The following is a 13,208-nucleotide window of genomic DNA, read 5'->3' on the forward strand; positions in this document are numbered from 1 at the left end:
GTCCGGACCGCTGCCACGCCCACTCCAGACGTGCTTTTTCCCACAAACTGGAGACACACTAGAGGAGGGGGGCTTTGGGGGCGTCCGAACCGCTACCACGCCCGCTCCTGACTAACCTGGCCCACCAAAAAAACCTCCCGCACCCGCGAGCTTTCCCGCCTGAAGCTAGCTGCCCGCATTCACGCCGCTCTAGAGCGGCCTCTCCGCATTGACGCCAGTCCAGAACGGACGTGACCACTCACTGACGCCGGCATTGAAGCGACTCGTCGGACGAGGGCGCAGCCGGCACCGCGTCCCCCGTCGCCACGCCTGTTCAATGCTGGAGAGACGTTTACTGGACAGGACGAGACAGATATCTACCACACCCGCTCAATGCATGTCCCTCCATCTGCCGCCATTAAACATGCTCGTTGACTGAGCAACCAACTCCGGCACACGCACACTGACGGACCAAGACGCTTTGCCTCACCAGAAACCGCTATTTAAGGGTGGCCACACCCGGCTCACAACACATTCGCTTCACATCCTCCTCTCATGCACTACATCCGCCATGACCTGAGCGGAAGAGCTTCGTGAAAGAGTCGGCCGACAGAGCAGAAGCACAAGGTTGTTGCCCTTGCGGCTGCTTGGCAGAGCCGCCGTGCTAGGAGGATCGAGGCCGGCATGCCGGCCAGCTCGCTCGAGGTCTCTGACAACGATGACCCCACGATGGACATGGGCTCTGAGACACCGCGCCAAAACCCATGCCTCTGGACGTCAGCATCACCATGGAACAGGCGCAAGCACACTACACCTCGCCCATTAAGAAGGAGCATACTACGGTGGCTCCTATATATGTCGGCGCTCCAGCAGGCGCATGATGACCAGCAGTACAACCTGTTCCGACTGTCGGAGGAGCAAATCTACGGCGAGTGCACTAGCAAGGAAGCCGTGGCCGCGGCGAACCCCAACTTTGTCGCTCAGCAGCAGGCGCTCGACGAGGCCGCCCATGCTCATGCCGTCACACTCGCCCCACAAGCGGCATAGCCGGATGCAGACGCGGAGGTGCGCTGGCTGCACAGGCGATCGCGGACCAGAACGCTGACAACAAACTTTCAGGCCCGCCGGTGGGACGGGAGAGCGCCGACACCACCATTTCCATCGTGGATCTCACGTCCACCGGGACGGGAAGGGCGCAGACTCCTCCGAGAATGAGTAGGGCATTGTTCCCCAAGTGGGCCGGTCCGCCTTCGATGCTCTACTCTTCCTCGCGTGGAGACCGCACGTTCACTTCACGAGTCTTGAACCCTGCCGCCGCTCATGGAGACAGCTGATGGAGGATGCAGTCGTCGATGTGGAATACGAAGGAAGTGGACGACGGCCGCCGCGTAGGATAGGTTAGGTCCAAGCACTTTTTTTAATAAAAATGTCTGAATTATAATGAATGTGCTCCGGTTTATATGAAAATCAGCTGGTTTGCATGAATTTCATCTAGTCTGTTGGAACTCTGATTGAATTGCATGCGGATAGCGATGGTCGGGTCTCACATCCATGTCCACGGACTGACCCCTGTACACCCCCACCCCCTAGTTAATGAATGCGGCAAGCCTTTTGCCCTTTTTTTTACTAAAAAACGCAGTATCCCATGGTGTGATATTTTTAGAATTCTTTGCAGCGGTCTTGCTTACATTTTAGCAACGTGGTGCACTCTTCAGACTTCAGGGTGAAGAACAGTGGTGCTTCCATCACTGGGCTTCCTAAATTGCAGCCTTAAAAAAGGTAGTTCATACACTTGGCAGAGTTTATGAAGTGGTATCCAAACTTTCAAGAAAGGGTACACTTGGAGGGTGGGAGACGGCACCCAAATCAGCATATGGGATGACCCGTGGGTTCCTAGCAGGCCAAACAGAAGAGTTATGACCATGAGAGGTAATATTATCATACCAAAGTTTCTGATCTTATTAACTTGGAGAATAGAGAATGGGACGAACAACTAATCAGAGATATATTCTAGCCCGTTGATGCTCAAAGAATTCTGAACATACCCATTGCCTTGGGTATGATGGAGGATTTCGTTTCATGGAATTATAACAGGACAGGGATATTCATGGTTAAGACAACCTATCATATGGAGTGGGATCACCAGCATGGACGAAAGTTGAGGAGAACGAACTCTATGATCTCCGCTAGTACTAGTCCTATATGGAGTATCCTTTGGAAATTGTGAGTCCCAGCCAAAGTGAAAATTCACTACTGGAGGGCACTATATGGGGCAATACCCTATCGGTGCATTATGGCTAATCGGCACATGATCACTAACTCACGGTGACCTATTTGCGGTCTGGACTGTGAGAGTATCAGCCATGCTTTCTTCAAGTGTCAACGTGTTCAAGCTATCTGGAGTGCACTGGGCATGGCAAACATGATCAACGAGCTTTGCTCCCTGGAAAGGGAAGGCGTGGCAATGTTGGCTGGCCTACTTCTAACTCCTAATGTACCGGCATCACTGCTTCCGAGTGTTAACTGCAAAGAGTTAATCGCAACGATAGTTTGGTACCTGTGGTGGGAACGGAGCAAGTTTACGCATGGCAAACAGCTACATAATCCTACACGATCAACACAAGCGATTCCCACGCTGTCCAAGAACTTCTCAAGAGCAAAGAAAAAGGGTCCAGGCCAGATTGGGAGACATGGATGGACCAAGCCAAGTGAGGGATTTGTAAAACTCAACGTAGATGCCTCTTTTTCTGAGGACAGTGGATCGGGGGGTTCAGGTGCAATCTTACGCGATGTTTCTGGATCTTTCATTGCAGCATCATGTAGCGACATTTGGTTCGTTGAGGACGCGGCGACGGCGGAAGCCCGGGGGCTTCGAGACGGCCTCATTCTGGCAAACGACATGGGCTGCAACAAACTGGTGATTGAAGCTGATTGTATGGAAGTGATCCAAGTGATGTAATCTGGTGGCAACTCACTTGAACCGGCAGCAGCTATTTATGAGGAGTGCACTTTTATTTGTCGTAATTTTGTTTCAGTTAGTTTTCAACATTTGCCCTAGGGAATCCAATATGGCGGCTGATATGTTGGCTACTATATCGGAGGACTCGCGAACCATTGTATGGCAGTCCGAGCCTCCCGGGTTTCCGTTAGACATTTTGTCAAAAGATGTAGCCATTTTTTTCATGAAATATAAACCGCCATGATAGTATTTCCCTTAAAAAGAGAGACGGTACTCACCTTTTGTAGCTTCTAGTAATACGTACTACAGTGGATTCCGTTATGCTTATCGTCCTTTTTGTAAAGCTGATTGACTATGAAGGAGAAAAGCTCTTTTACCACAACAACGGATTTAAACTCTCAGTTGCTACCTTTGCTTCCCGGTGTAGGCCCACCCCAGTCACGACGTACAGTGTGCACATTCATTTTTCAACCTTTCATGATAATGTCTCTAAAGGCATTCCCCGCAAAAAGAAATGTTGTCTCCAAAGACATAGTACTACTTATTTGGCCTCCACCTCCTGTGCTCTCTTTTTCATTTAACACAATACTTATCAGGGGTCTTTTTCAACTAAGTTTTGCTGAAAAGCTAATGAATAAATAAGATATCCATATGAATACTTGTGGCATAGACGATGGAAGTGCAAAATGTTTTCATTTGTGGGCTTCGCATAACGGGTAAAATAAAAGATGCAGAGGAGAGGAGCTTTTGAATTATCTCCACACTTATAAAAAATCGAGTTGATGATGATGGTATGACTGCCATCTTGCAATATAGACTGTCTGATCTATATCTGATGAATAAAAAACAAACTATGGCGATTTTATAAAAAGATACCCGCACCTTCCCCACATTTGCATATAAGTTCTTCTCTTGTTCATCCATATCTCTCACAATCTCATTGTTGAGCAATTAAAAAGGAAAGCCTCTAGAACAATCTGGCATGGTGGCCGCTGCCGGCGTCGTCCATCTCCATGCCTCCGCTCAATCCGACCACCAATCACCACCACGCCCACTCCTCCTCACCTTATCTCTCCTCTTTATCGAGATATCATTAGTTTTTAGACATGGGATTACTCCCGTATGGGTCAATCACAACAGGTGTCTTATAAAAAAAATGCAATGCACGAGCATCTTACTAGTTTGATTTTTTTTTTGTGTGGGTAGAATTATTTGATTTGACATCGCAAGGACCAGACTGTATATGAGTGGTAAGGACATCTCCAACGACGAACCGCAAAAACCTCTCGCATCCGTCCGCGGACAGGGGACCAGTCTGCGGACACGGATACGGGAGACAGCCATCCAACGCTAGCTGCATACATTCCAAACGACAATTTAACTAATCGGACGAAATTCATGCAAACCGGACGAAAATAGCACCAATCATCCAAACATAGCATGCAAATTAAGTCTAGTATAACAAGGTCTCAAAATCGACTAGATCTAGGATGTCCAACAAGTTTTTCAGGAACTGATCATGTCCTCCCACACATACTTCCCTTTAGTTTCAGCCTGCACTGTGTGCACGTAAATGACTGCCCCGCTGACCTGTGGTACAGCACGACCCTCTGGTCCTGCCTATGAAATCTGTGGATACGGCCAGCCACGCATCGCACAACAAACTCATCCATGGTCGAGTAGCTCACCATCCTTCGTACTCTAAAAACGGCATACCATTTGAAAATAAGCTCAATGACATTTGATCAGACACCTGCCGGGCTTGGCGTCCGCCATGAAGGTCATCGACAGGGGGCGGAGTGTACCTGGGTACAAATGGCTCCAGGGCTGAAAGCTCCGTCGAAACAAGGAGCGGGAGCGTCGGTGCTGGTTGCGGATGTCCGGCAATGCCTCTTTGGCGGCCGGAGACGAACAACAACGTCGACGGAGATGGATGGTGTGGACGAAAGCAAGGGGACGAAGGAGCGGAGTGGAAGAAAATGGGACTAGAAGGGGGATTGGGTGAACCGGGGGTGTCGGAGGCCTACGTTTCGAGTGTCCGGACTTCCGAAAACCTCCTACACTTTTGTCTTTAATTTACGAAAGAAATCACGTCTAGAACCCCACGGACCGATATAAAATCGGTGTTAGATAGCCTCCATTATCCGAACAATTGGGTTCAAACGGTTGTTCGAGGTTTATACGTCGGCCTTTGAAGATGCCCTAACCTCCAAACGACATGGTCAAATCACAGACAGAAAAGCGCCGATGGGTTTAGTCGGCAAGAGAACAGGAGATCCGCGTGCGTGCATGCACCCAAAACTGACGTGACACCCATGACAAAACGCACCGATGAAATTTAAAAAGAAAACGCCGCAATAAAAGAAAAGTGAACTAATTGCGGACGACTAACAGGTCGCGTGATTAACGTACTACTGCTGCCATTCCCAGACCAGACTGCTACAGTTAACAGTAAACCACCAGGAAAGAAAAGGACATTGATACCTTGTGTAGTTTCCCTGGATGTTGCATAGCTCCGTGATTGACTGCCATGTTACATGTCGCAGTCAACTCACCCCGCCAAAAAAAAAAGGTCTAGCCATCAACAGTTCTGTGCCTTCCCTTCGGTGCAAAAAAGAAAGAAAAAGGAAGCGTGTGCTTTAAGATTATTATCCTTGGACCTTGGATAACTTTGCACTTTGAGAGATCGGAGTTTGGATTTTGGAGGGTGCCGAGTTCAAATTTTGGAGGGTGATGGATTGGAGAGATGGAATGCTGGTTGACCGCTCACACGGTTAGTCGATGACGTTTTCTGAAGGAAGATGGGCTGTTCTTCCTCCCGTTTTAGAATTGGGTGCTCACCACGAGGAAAACGAGTTGTGCTTCCTCCCATTCAAAGTTCGGCACAAGAAAAATAAGGGTACAAGTGCAACGCTCGCATTGACCTTCGATTTTCATGTGCGCCGTTTTATCATGTCGGGGACATTGGAAAGTGTGAGCGTGAAGAAAGAGTGGATTAGCTCCGCGCCTTTTGTGACTTTCAAATGCCAACATAGTAGCACAAGAATTGTATTAAAAATGTAGGAGGACAGATCACGTGTTCTGAGAGAATTTTGAGAAATGGCATCTACCTTGAAATGGAGGGAATAGACACCGTGTTTTTTCTCAATGTTTTTATCAACATGATTTTCTTTTTTCAAAAATCAGGAGGGAGTTCCTCCACCTGAATATATATTACTCCAAGCCGCCGTGCCAAGAGAGTGACATTCTCTTAGTTGGTTGATCCAGTTTATAAAGAAAATTGAACTAAAAATCTAAACAAATGGACTGCGTTCATGAGGAAAACTCGACCGAAAACCATACAAATAGCAAAGGGAAAAGAAATAAGAGAAAATTGGGTGCCGATGACAAAGGACACTCCAGCTAGCAAACATCATTACCATCAACAAGAGAGACACAACCAGATGTGGAGTATCGTCGAGGGTATCACAATACTAAGACTTTACAGGCTGCCTAGAACACCCGCGTGCATGCCTAATCCCACTAGTAGAAAACATGGCTTTTATGCCGGTTCGTAAGGGCCTTTTGTCCCGGTTCTTGAACCGGGACTAATAGGTCGTTACTAATGCCTCTTTCGGTTCTTACACGAACCGGGACAGACGAGCATCCACGTGGTCGCTGCGGGCAGCTCAGGCAGGGGGGCCTTTGGTTCCGGTTGGTGACATAAACCGGGACCAAAACGCATCCACGCGTCAGAAGCTGGCTGTAGCTGAGGTTTTTTTGTTTTTTGAAAGTGGCTGGTTTAGGGGTTTGGGGGGTTAATTTAGGTTGTTATTAGCTAGCTAATAGAGAGAAGTGTCCTCTCTTATCTTCGTGCTTGGTTTACCAACGCTACTGCTATGTTCATTTCACCCGTTGATATATAATAACTCTTCATGCTCGCATCATACATCATCATATATAATAACAAGTCCTACTAATCATGCATCATCATACAACTTCCACTCGTTATTAATAACAAGTCATACGATCATCATACTCATAGTCATCGAACTCAACCCTACATAATTGTTCTTAGCACATCATCAGTATCAGGTAGACCTAAACACACTTAAGATAAAATAACATAAAATAATATAGACCCTGACTCTCCATTATGAAGAATGGAGATCATCCTGTCTCCAATTCTTGCGCTTTGCTTCCTTTTGCTTCCAAGAAACTCCTTACGATTGTCCATACATTTTTTTCATTCTTTGATTGTCATGTCTCCACTTCTTTTAGAAATCCGATATGAACAGTTGAGATTCGTAGGACGACCTGGTTGTATGTTCAAAACATCAAGGCGACCGTGCGTATACATCAGATGAGGCACACAATCAGTCGGGATTATCTGTTGAAAAATATAGTAATAACTTCGTAGTGAGCAATGATGTACTAGTTTTAGAAGTATGCAAAAAGATACACGGATGTCGTAATAGTAAAAAATCTTATCAGGGTATCTCCATGGTAGTTACTGTAGTTCAACACGTGCACTAGTGACACGTATTGACCATAATGTTGAGGAGTTCGATTTTAGACATTGTAATTCTCAAGATCAATACAAAATGCGATCAGATGATTTTTCTCCTTATAAGTTAATTCGGAGCCATCAGTGTAGTGGGTTTTGTCTACCATCTTCCGCACATTCTTTGAAGAATGAAAATAAGCTGTCAATGGAAATAAGCTGTCAACTATTTTGAAATAAACAACATAAATTACTTAATAACTATGGCAAGCTCACATGGGGGAAGAATTGGAGGTGTATCCACAAGGACCCAAATGTCCATATTGTCTTGCTTGATTGTAGGATCACCAAGATCCATGGTGACAAGCATATTCTCATCAAAACCATACATCTTGCAAAGTGCTTCCCAATTTTTGCAACCAAAATGGGTTACACTCTCAGCATTGTACAACTTTACTTTAAAATCCACACCATGATGGGTCCTTAGGAGAATTTTTTTGGTTTCCATACTTTCATGGTCTTCAAAACCCATCCTCTCCAAGACATAGTGTCTTGCATCGCATGGGATAAGCTAGGCGAATTGGAAAAGATGAAAAATACACGTTAAAATAGTTGAAGTCGTGCTTAATTACAAAAAAAACTATTGTCGTCATTGTGTACCGTATGAACATCGAAGGTCTCCTCGAGCTTAATGCTGAAGCGCCGATCTTCGTCCAGCTCAATGAACCTGTCGCACATACCTCGGTCGTCGTGGCACCAGCACTATAGGAATCAGCTAATTTGCCATCAGCCACGGCGGACGGCAAAGGCATGGATGGCGGACGGCAAAGACCTTTGCCATCTGCCGCGGACGACAAAAGGGGACGACAAAGTAGGGGACGGCTAAGAGCTACGTTGCCGTCTACTTCGGGCAGCTGACGGCAAAAGGTCATTTGCCATTAGCAGCGGACGGCAAAGAAGGCAGACGGCAATAAATGCGATGTTACTCCGTTATGTGGTTAACGACAGGCCTTTGTCGTCCCCTGCGGACGGCAAAGCCTTTGCCATCAGCCACTGTAGGCAAACTGACCAAATTGGTCAGCCTCCCAGGAAGCACAGTTGCCTGCCACGTGGCCTCTTTGCCGTCCGTTGCTGATGGCAAAGATACCTTTGCCATCGGTGGCAGACGGCAAAGAGCATGCATATTGTCTCTTTTTCTGTTTTTTTAATCCAACAATTTTCACAGCAAATATATATGACATATATAGATATATTTAGTCCATATCACATATCCAGCACATAAGTTTCATATCACATATCACATCAGTTTCATCCATACACATTGTTCATACATAAGTAAGTTCCATCCATACACATTGTTCCATCCATATACATATTACAATGCAAAGTTTCATCAAGATAGCAAGTTCCATCATAGCAAGCTAGATACAATGCAAAGTTTCATCAAAGGAAAAGCAAGCACTCCATCATAGCAAGCTAGCTTCCATGAAGTGAATGAAATCTGCAAAATGGTAAATAAGAAAGTTAGAAATAGGTGACTAGAACAAGAAGAAGACTAGAACAAGAAGTATATGTCATTTATGAGCTAACTTAGGTGAAATGGATAATATATGAGCTAACTAAGTTGAAATGGGTTGTTTATGAGCTAACTTAGTTGAAATGGATCATTTATGAGCTAACTTAGTTGAAATGGGTCATTTATGAGCTAACTAAGGTGAAGGCATCATTTTTGAGCTAAGTAAGGTGAAATTGATCGTTTTTGAGCTAACTTAGGTGAAATGGATCATTTATGAGCTTTTATGAGCTAACTTAGTTCAAACGGGTCGTTTATGAGCTAACTAAGGTGAAATGCCACGTTTTTTTAGCTAAGTAAGGTGAAATGGATCGTTTTTGAGCTAACTTAGATGAAATGGATCATTTATGAGCTTTTATGAGCTAACTTAGTTGAAATGGGTCGTTTATGAGCTAACTAAGGTGAAATGCCACATTTTTGAGCTAAGTAAGGTGAAATGGATCGTTTTTGAGCTAACTTAGGTGAAATGGATCATTTATGAGCTTTTATGAGCTAACTTAGTTGAAATGGGTCATTTATGACCTAACTAAGGTGAAATGCCACGTTTTTGAGCTAACTAAGGTGAAATGGATCGTTTTTTAGCTAACTTAGGTGAAATGAATCATTTATGAGCTTTTATGAGCTAACTTAGTTGAAATGAGTCGTTTATGACCTAACTAAGGTGAAATGCCACGTTTATGAGCTAACTAAGGTGAAATGGATCGTTTTGGAGCTAACTTAGGTGAAATGGATCATTTAAGAGCTAATTTAGGTGAAATGGATCGTTTTTAGCTAACTTAGGTGAAATGGATCGTTTAGGAGCAAATCTAGGTGAAATGGGTCATTTTGGAGCTAACCTAGGTGAAATGGGTCATTTTAAAGCTAACGTAGGTAAAATGGATCATTTAGGAGCTAATCTACGTAAAATGGGTCATTTTAGAGCTAACTTGGATAAATTGGATCACTTGTAAGCTAACTAAGGTAAAATGAGTCATTTTAGAGCTAACTTAGGTAAAATGGATCGTTTATGAGCTAACTAAGCTAATTATGCAATTTTTGACATAAGTAACCTAAGTACATATCGTTTTAGAGCTAACTTAGGTAGAATGGATGGTTTATGAGGTCAGTAAGCATATTAAGTCATTTTAGAGGAAAAGAAGCTAACTCTAGGTCATTATGGTAAGCATATTGGAGGAAATAAAGCTAAGTCTAGGTCTTTATGCATTTGTTAAGCAAAACACTAGAGAAACTTACCGTGATCAGGGAGGTGTACGAGCGGGCTGGCTCGCGCCGGTAGCTGGAGAAGGATCGTGCGATGCGTTTCTGGAGTTAAGCTGCACCAAAGATCATTTCCAATGTCTCGTTAGCATTATGACACTCAAATGTTAAGACTAGCAAGTAATGTCCATTCTAATTAAACTCACCGTGCTCCCAGGAGCAATCACTGGCATCGGCGGAGCGGTTTGACCGGACTTCTCGCACACAGACTACACATTTGGTTTTCACAACAGAGTCATACTAGTTAGTAATGAGACTCAAATGTTAAGACTAGCAAGTAATTTGCAGAAGAAACTTACCACAAGGAGCTCGTACATGGCCCTTGCCTGCATGTCATTCCGTGCCCTCTCCTCCTCCAACATCTTTGTCGTCCTCTCCTCCAACTCCCGCCGCCTCTCCGCCGCCTCCGCCAGAAGTTTCTCCGTTCTATCTCTCTCACTCTGTATAGCAGCCTGCAACACCACTCACATGACCATTTGTAATCATTGATGGAAGCGCACACAATGTAATGGAGAAAGATAGCTGAGTACTTATAACTAACCTTGAAGGCGAGTTGGACTGGCCGTTCATGAGGCCTTATCTCAGGAGCGGAGCTCGACTGGCGCGCCTTGATCTCCGGGAGAGTGCTAGGACAACGGATAAGTCCATCTCCCATGGCTATGGAGCCATGGGACCTCCCGCCACCAGATATCATCAGCAGCTCTGTATCAATGGGACCCTGGCTCGGGTTAAAGTCCTCCCCTTTCCTCGCCTTCCCCTGATCTCTATATTGCATGAGCTTGTCGTGGGCGGAGATGTTGGTGAAGTTCTTTGGATCATCGAGGTCAGACGCAGAGAATGCCTTGACTTTCTTGTAAGAGCCAGTGTGGGCCATGGCATACAGGTCGTACACCTCTGGCACCTTATCCGCCTTATTGTAGCGTGCCTGAAAGAGAGAAACAAAGTAAATTAGTAATTAAAGGGCTAAAGCTAGCATGATGAATGAATTGCATGAATCATGAAGCAAACCACATACCCAGTTCCGCCTGTACTGAAATAAGTTGGAGCTACCTTGGTGGTGTGGCACACCTTCCATTTGGGCACGTTTGTCCTTGGCCTCGTTGTGGGAGGCCCGCCATTGTTTTGAGCACCACGCATTGACCAACACCTCCCAACAATCCATCCGATCCGCACACCATCTCGGAGGGGCCTAAGTTAGCAAATAGAAACTTGAGCGCTACGGCTATGAATTACTAAATGAAGGAAGTAAGTACAAGGCCTTAAGAATTACCTTCATGTACTGCTCCTTACTCAAGAACTTATCACGGCACTCCTGCTTGGGCTTCTTGATACCACGCCCGGCGTAGTAGTCTCGAACATCCTGCACCCGAACCTCATGCCATAAGTTCTGAAGTAGGCGCTTGCACTCCTTGTCGATAACATCTGCCGCCTCCTCCTCGTATCCCTCCTCACACCTGTAGAATGCCTGCAATCAAATGAGACAATATTGATTAGTACAATTAATAACTAGCTAGTTCAAGATTTTTAATTGTGTAAAGGAGAAATTATCCAGAACTTTTTGATCACCACGTCCGCCCTCGTCTTGCACAAGACACCGTCGATAATCTCACCCGACGGGGCCGGGGCAGCCAAGTAGTGCTCCCAACTCAATCCAACCTCTGGAAGCCGACCCTCACCAGACAACGTGGCAAACCCCGGGAAGTTTAGCCGAATCAGAACTCCAAGGACGGAGTTGGGCCGGCAGACACTTTCATGGTGGTCCCAACCCCTGCAGCATGACAAGGCCAACGCATTAGTTATTTGAAGAAACATGAATGCAGAAGGTACAAAAAGATTAAATACACTTACCTCTCCCCATCAGGGAAAATCAACCACCTCTGCTCGCGGGTCGCCGGCACGGACGGGAGCCGTGTAGCACCACGCTGGTAGACGTTGCCCCTCTCCTCCTCAATATCAGTCGGCTCCCCGTCATCATCAGCATGGCCACTCGGCTCCCCGCCATCATCAGCATGGCCACTCGGCTCCTCAGACTGACCCGACCAGGTACCCCATCCAGACGTGTGCTCCTCCAGGGTCTCGTGGGCCGAAGGCCCGTCGACCCGAGGCTCATGGGCCGAAGACCCATGGACCGGAGGCTCGTGGACCGGAGTCCGTGTAGCCTCCTCCTCGCACGAGTCCACCCTAGCAGTCACGTGCTTGGGTGAAACAGCTGGGGGTGGCGGCGAGGAAGGCGCCGTAAGAGTCACCCTACCTCCTCTCCCGCGACCACGTGCTCCACCTCCTCTCTTCTTCTTACCTCGTCCCCTGCTGGGCACCGCAGTCGACGAAGAAGGGCCCGGTGGTGTCGACATACTGTCCAGCAATGCTCGGCGGAGAGGTGTGTGTGCAATGGAAGACCTCGCAACACGCGTCGACGAAGAAGGGGCCTCGGCGCGCTCCTGACCAGCGGCCACCATCTTTCAACACCTGCCATGACAAAGAATAAACGAAATTAGTACAACATAAAAAAAAGTACCGACATGAATAATAATATGTATATCACTTAAGTGTATCATCATCAAGTACAATATAAAAAAATTGAATACCTGACACTACTAATAATCTCGATCAGTATCATCAATAAATGCATAATCATCATCATCACTATAATCAATGATGGGCTCACTATAATCATCATCATCACTATCATCACTATAATCATCATCATCATCACTGGACACACAATAATTATATATATAATTCACCATGTATATATTCATCAGTTGATCTACTTTGTCAATTTTATTACGTCCATGCAACCTACACTCTAATAGGCACTGATGAAATTTATGCGTCGGATCCGGAGCAAAGCATATGCGTCGGATCGGGTGCTATTTCGGGGTCGGGGGTTTGGGGTGTCGTGTCAGTGTCGGGGTGCCGTGTCGGGGTCGGGGTGCCGGGTCGGGGTCGGGGTGCCG

This window comes from Triticum dicoccoides, chromosome 5B, assembly GCF_002162155.2.
Source record: "Triticum dicoccoides isolate Atlit2015 ecotype Zavitan chromosome 5B, WEW_v2.0, whole genome shotgun sequence".
Classification (NCBI taxonomy): domain Eukaryota; kingdom Viridiplantae; phylum Streptophyta; class Magnoliopsida; order Poales; family Poaceae; genus Triticum; species Triticum dicoccoides.